Here is a 6281-nt window from a genome sequence, read left to right on the forward strand (position 1 = left end):
AAAGGAAAAGAATGAACCGAGGGAAGGGAGATACTTCTCTGCCTCTCGCAGATCAGCCAAATTAAAAGCCCTTGCCCCCGAGGAACTATGTTATGTAGACCCTCTATCTGTGGCAACAGACATTTCCCATCGGCAGAGGAAAAACTTAAAACCTCTGCTTGATTACAAACAGATAGAGGGGAAAGATGTAAATATCCCCTCAAATTTCCTGGACGCCCGGCCCCTAATCACTTTTGTCAGAACTAAAGGGCGTTTCCGGGAATCGAATTGGTTAAGAAAAATGATCCTTCTCTTGATGAACTGTCAAAAAATTGCAAGGGAAGGGTCCCAGTGTAAGTTCATCCGTCACTCTACAGGGCCATGAAATTAATTTATCCTTTGGACGTCGGCGGCATTGCGAGAGAAGGTCAGGATATGAAAAACCTGACCACCTTGAGCATGGCACATAACGTCGGCGTCCTCTCCCCGGCTGACTTCGGAGCTGAGTGTGACACACCCTAAGGTAGGTACCATGGCTTTGAATTTGGCTAGTTTGAATGCGAGGGGCTTGAGATCATCGAACCAGGCGACTGCTAATGGGGGATTGGAACGCCATCTTAGACTCCAAGATAGATAAGGTAGGAGGCGATGCTAGAGGATCGAAGGGATGCGAGTCCAGACTGGCTGATTTGATGGCTAGATGCGGTCGAACATCTGGGGCGGGAGATGTGGACATGGACCAATAGCGTTTCCTTTTATCCAAACATTACTTGGACAGGATGTTAGTTAGGAGAGGCGGAGTAGACTTCTTACCTTTTCGCACGTTCACTTGTTATGGCCCAGCTGAAGCTAGGAAATAGGCCTAAGTTAGTGGCTCACTGGAAGTTAAACACCTCCCTTCTGGAGAGACAAGACTTCGAAGAGAAGCTAATAGAAAATTCAAAAAGCACTAGTGGGGGGCGGTTACCGGGAGTAAGTGGTGGGTAGGTCTAAAAGCCAAAATTAGAACCTTCTCTGTCAAGTATGCCCAGCACATCCCACTAAATAAGGCCAAGACGAAGAAGATGCTAGAGCAAAAACAAGCCCGGGCTACAGGGGAAGGTGATAGGTTTAGTCAGGAACTAGCTAAGCAGGACCTTCTGCGTAAGAATAGCGAGCGTTATAAAGGTCAAGTAGTCAGAGCTAGACTTAGAAAGGTAGGCAATGAAGCAGTCAACTCCAACACTGACGCGTGGCGTGAAATTTCTAGGTGTGGCTCGGACAAGTACATTGCAAAGGTAAGACATCCGGATGCCGCACCCTGGAATCGACTCGGAAGATCTGCGAGGGGTTTCGAGAACATTTCGAGGAGCGTTTTACGCAGTATCCCGATCTTCCGGTCCTTGAGTTTAGCGAATATTTGACTGACTCTCCCCGCCTCGAGGCGGCTAGAGCGGCTAGTTGCGAGGGCCGGATGATGGAGCGGGAGGTTTTTACTGCGCTGGAGCAAGTCAGCTGTGACAGATCGCCGGGACTCGATGGTCTGCCATACGAACTGTATTTGAGGCTGTCGCCCATGTTTCTGCCTCTTCTGAGGGATGGTTTGCTCATGGATCCATCCCGGGGCAAGTAACCAGGGGAGTGATCACATTGCTGAGGAAAAGTAACGGGCATGGTGGGGAAGACGATTACAGGCCCATAACTCTGCTAAACACAGAGTTGTAGATTTTGGCCAAGGTCCTATCGAATCGGCTGCAGGTTGTTATCGGCGAGTTGATTGAACCGGAACAGAACTACGCTGTGAAGGGGAGATCGATTCAGAACAACTTGCACCTGATACACACGATCCTAGAGGGATGGATAGATGATGACACGGAAGCAGCGCTGATCAACTTAGATCAGTCCAAAGCTTTCGATAGGGGCGACCATCGTTTCTTGGCATCTGTCTTAGAGGCCACTGGTTTTAAACCGGACTTCTGCAAGTGGATCTCCGTGATGTATCGACAGCCCACAGTCGTCGTGCAAGTCAACGGAAAGCGCTCGAAACCCTTTGTTATCTCTCGGTCAGTTCGTCAGGGTTGTCTACTGTCGCCCCTGCTCTATGTCCGGGCTTTGGAACCCCTGCTCCGCAAGCTGAGACGTGGGGAAGCAAATTAAGCCCTGCGCAGAATTGCAATACTCGGTGGCTCCCAAGGTATCCGCGTTCGCCGATGATGTCACGGTCTTTGTGTTGAGCTTCAGAGACATCGAGATCATGTAGGAGGCGCTCGCTCGGTACGAAAGAATTACAGGGACCAAGATAAACTGCAGCAAGTCGGTAGAACTGCGGTTGCGCGCCTGAAGTGGCAACGCCAACCTCCCGGCGCCATTCAACTGGACGGATGGCCCGGTTCGGATTCTCGGCGTGTGGTTAAGACCGGGTCTCCAGCTTGACAAAAATTGGTTGGAGGTACGGTCAAAGGTGGAGGTTGCAGTCAATTCGTGGCTTCCTAGGAAACTTTCCTTAAAGGCTAGAGCTGAGGCGTGCGCCACTTACGTCTTTCCTCTCATCCTTTACCAACTGGCCATACTCCCCCTGCCTGCACAACACCTAACAGCTCTTGTCGAACTCTTGTCCTCGCTTCTTTGGGATAGAGGAAGACACTGGGTGAGCAGACAGGTCTGTATTCAACGTCCGTGTGAGGGAGGTTTGGGAATGCCGGACTTGAAGTGTCATCGAGACGCTGAGAGGCTGGTCTTGCTGAGCCACTATATGCAAGGTGACTAACTGTGGCATCCCGTTGTTACTGCCGCCTTCCCCGACCTCATTCTCGACTCTTCTATCGAGAGCCATAACAGACCGCGGGGAGAATCTGCCTACATGAAAGAGTGGCAGGCCACGCTAAAACGACTACCAAGGTTCAGCGACCTTGTGACTGCTACCCGTAGGGAATTCCACAGGGATCTAGTGAAGGGGGCCGCCGACGACCCGCTATGCGCGCATTTGGGTTGGCAGCAGAGTGAGATCCGCTCCGCGTGAAGCTGGGCGCCAGGTTCGAGTCATCTGAACAATTCGGAGTTCTCTCTGATCTGGCGATTGGCCCAAAAACTCAAAAATATACAATCAGTTCCGGATTTTTGGAGTCGCCTGATTGTCCTCGTTGTGGGGCAATGGCCGTAGAAACGACTGATCACGCTTTCTTCGGTACTGGTCGTATGTCAGCGAAGTGACGGCTCACATCGATCCTTAGCATCCTCGCCCAATTACCGTATCCAATGTCGTGGACAACGTGAGGTCGCCATGGGACCTGGAAAGACAAATGGTCTACGTTATGATCCTGGCTGTGGCGAGAATGGTGATTTGAACGTCGGGTCTGCAAGGTTGCCGTGAGGTGTTGTCTTTTTCTGATCAGGATTTGATCGCTTTCTTTAAACACGGCTGAAGATCAGATGTGATAGAAAAGGCTGCATCGCGCGGCATTTGACAGAAGATGATACATGTAGCAAGTCTGTGTACAAAGAGGAGCCAAAATTGAATACGTTTTCCGCCTAGGTATGGAACGCGCAGTTCCGTAAAGTAAAATTCAACAAGTAGCCTCTCAGCTAGCTGAGTGTGTGTTCGATCCCTCCCTGATTAGGAAGCCTCCAAGATTCCCACCCCCTCCTACTTAACAATTTTTGTTTTCACCCCTTCCTCTAAATTATACCCATCTTGGAGAGAAAGAAATACAAACTAACCCCCATCCCTTACCCACAAAATTTTCTTTTCTCCATTCACCCGCATCTAGAGGGCATCCCCACTAAGAGACTGACCCGCAGAGGCGAGGTTCCTTTTACAAACCTAGTGGAACGGGCAGTCTATCAACTAGACGGGGTTGGAGGGGGGTCCTACTAATCACCTTTTGTTTTTTCTTCCCCCGCCCTCGACACAAATGAATTATTTTATTGTTATATTTTTTGTTTTTACACATCAATAAAAAAATGTTTTAAAAATTGGGAGTATAGTACGACGTCCCCCAGTATTAAAGGGTGAATGCGGTATTATGGCGAAAGAAGATACTAGCTGGGAGAAACTTTTGATTTTGTTTAGTTCTGGAGTGACAAGGATGACCAACGACCCCCCACAATCCCCTCTATTGAGTTGGCCATGTGCCTAAGTTTATTCATTGTTGATTTTCACTGTATTTTTAACGTGAATAAAGGGTTTAATATCTTAAAGTATAGTATCTGTTCTGGCAGATACTGCAAGCAAAGAGCATATGTGGGGGCAAACCCCACATATAAGGCCTTGGTCAATGTAGGGGCAACCCTTCATACCAATTGTCATTATCCAGCTCCTCTACTCCCCGGGGAGTTGGTCCCCATTTCCCCTTCAGTCCTCACATTAAAAATCGGCCTTGTGCCTAATTTGCTCGGTGGGGGAGCAAATAAATATCAACCCCTTTTTTAGCCTTTGGGACAAGATCAAAGTGTAATTTCTGTTCTGGCAGATACTGCAAGCAAAGACCATGTGTGGGGCAATCCCACATATAAGATCTTGGTCAATGTACCGGGAAACCCTTCATACCAATTGTCACTATTCAGCTCCCCTACTCCTCGGGGAGTTGGCCCCTATTTTCCCTTCACTCCTCACATTAAAAATCGGTCTTGTGTCTAATTTGCTCGGTGGGGGAGCAAATAAATACCAACCCCACGTATAAGACCTTGGTCAATGTAGGGGCAACCCTTCATACCAATTGTCACTATCCAGCTCCCCTATTCCCCGGGGATTTGGTCCCCATTTTCCCTTCACCTCTCACATTAAAAATCGGCCTTGTGCCTAATTTGCTCGGTGGGGGAGCAAATAAATACCCTTTTCTTGGCCTTTTGGCCAAGATCAAAGTGTAGTATCTATTCTTACTACATGCTGTACTTATGTTTGTAACTTTGTGATATAAAGTGAGATATCACTTTTCTGTATTAATTTAATGTAAAATAATCACCCTTTAAAACCAGTTAGTCTCAAAGCCATTTAAGTCATTCTCCAGATCATTCAAGTTGTTTTTGAAGCATTCAAGTCGTTCTTAAGATCATTCAATTTATCCTTAAGTTCATTAAAGTCATTCTAAGTCATTTACTTTTTATTTATTTAAGTCATTTCAGCCCATTTTTCGGTCATTTTAGTTTATCTTTAAGAATTTCATGTCAATCCTACATTCACGTATTCATTCATTACACGAGAGCACGCAACTAATGGCTATCGGCCTTGTTCCTAAATATATATACTTTCTAAACTGATTTTGTAATTACTACTCCAAATATAAGTTAGAATAGTAATAGGAATATACTGACCGACTTTTTGGTAAAATCTTGAACCCTTATTAAAGTTATGTAGAAAAATGTAATGTATCCAATACTTTTGCGTGGCATTATATATATATATATATATATATATATATATATATATATATATACAGAGAGCGAGAGAGAGAGAGACAGACAGAGAGAGAGAGAGAGAGAAAGAAAGAGAGAAAGGGAAAGGGAAAAATTGAGTTATGCGTTCATCAAGGTTTCGTCTTTGTTTCGAGACTTTCTCTGGATGAATGAGATTAAGAAAATAAAACATCCAGAGGAAGTTTTGAAATAAAAACGAAACATTGATGAACACATAACTCCGTTAGTTCCTTTTTATTTCTCTATTCCATTATTCTCATATATATATATATATATATATATATATATATATATATATATATTCTCATATATATATATATATATATATATATATATATATATAAATGAAAGTGTATGTGTGTGCGTCTATGTGTCTGTGTACATTTCCCTACGCAATAACTCTGTCAATTTTAAGTCTGCAGACTCGAAATTTGATATACAGGGTACGGGGATTTAGGAAATCTTTGTAATCCGTTTTCGGCCAGAAATTTGACTGTTAGGGGGTCAAAGTTAAACGATTTGTCCTTTGAGAACTCTACCAAACTCCTCCGCCAATTTTGGGTATAAACACTTGAAATTTTATATATAGATTCTTTGGACATGGATCTAACTTAATAACTAGATTTTAGTCCAAAACAATAAATGTTAAGGAGTCATAATAAGGGTCAAATTTTTAAAATATTTGACTTCTGCGGTCACTACCAAATTACTCAGATAATTTCTGGTCTAAACATTTGAAATTTTACATAAAGGGTATTCAGAGATAGGGCAAGCTTTTTAATCGGTTTGGGTCGAAAATTTGAGCTACCAATATATAAATGTATGTAAGTATGTTTGTATGTTTGCCTAAAACTTTCGAGAGAGGCGACGAATTTTCACAAGATTAGTATCGTTTTGAAGCTCGACCCTTC

At 44.6% G+C, this 6281-nt stretch overlaps 1 pseudogene; it reads left to right on the forward strand.

Moving 5' to 3' along the window:
* The first annotated feature begins 4786 nt into the window (after positions 1 to 4786).
* Positions 4787 to 4924, forward strand: LOC145246948 (U2 spliceosomal RNA; annotated as a pseudogene).
* The last annotated feature ends 1357 nt before the right edge of the window (positions 4925 to 6281 follow it).

This window comes from Euprymna scolopes, chromosome 24, assembly GCF_053919585.1.
Source record: "Euprymna scolopes isolate OS-2025 chromosome 24, ASM5391958v1, whole genome shotgun sequence".
Taxonomy (NCBI): Eukaryota; Metazoa; Mollusca; class Cephalopoda; order Sepiida; family Sepiolidae; genus Euprymna; species Euprymna scolopes.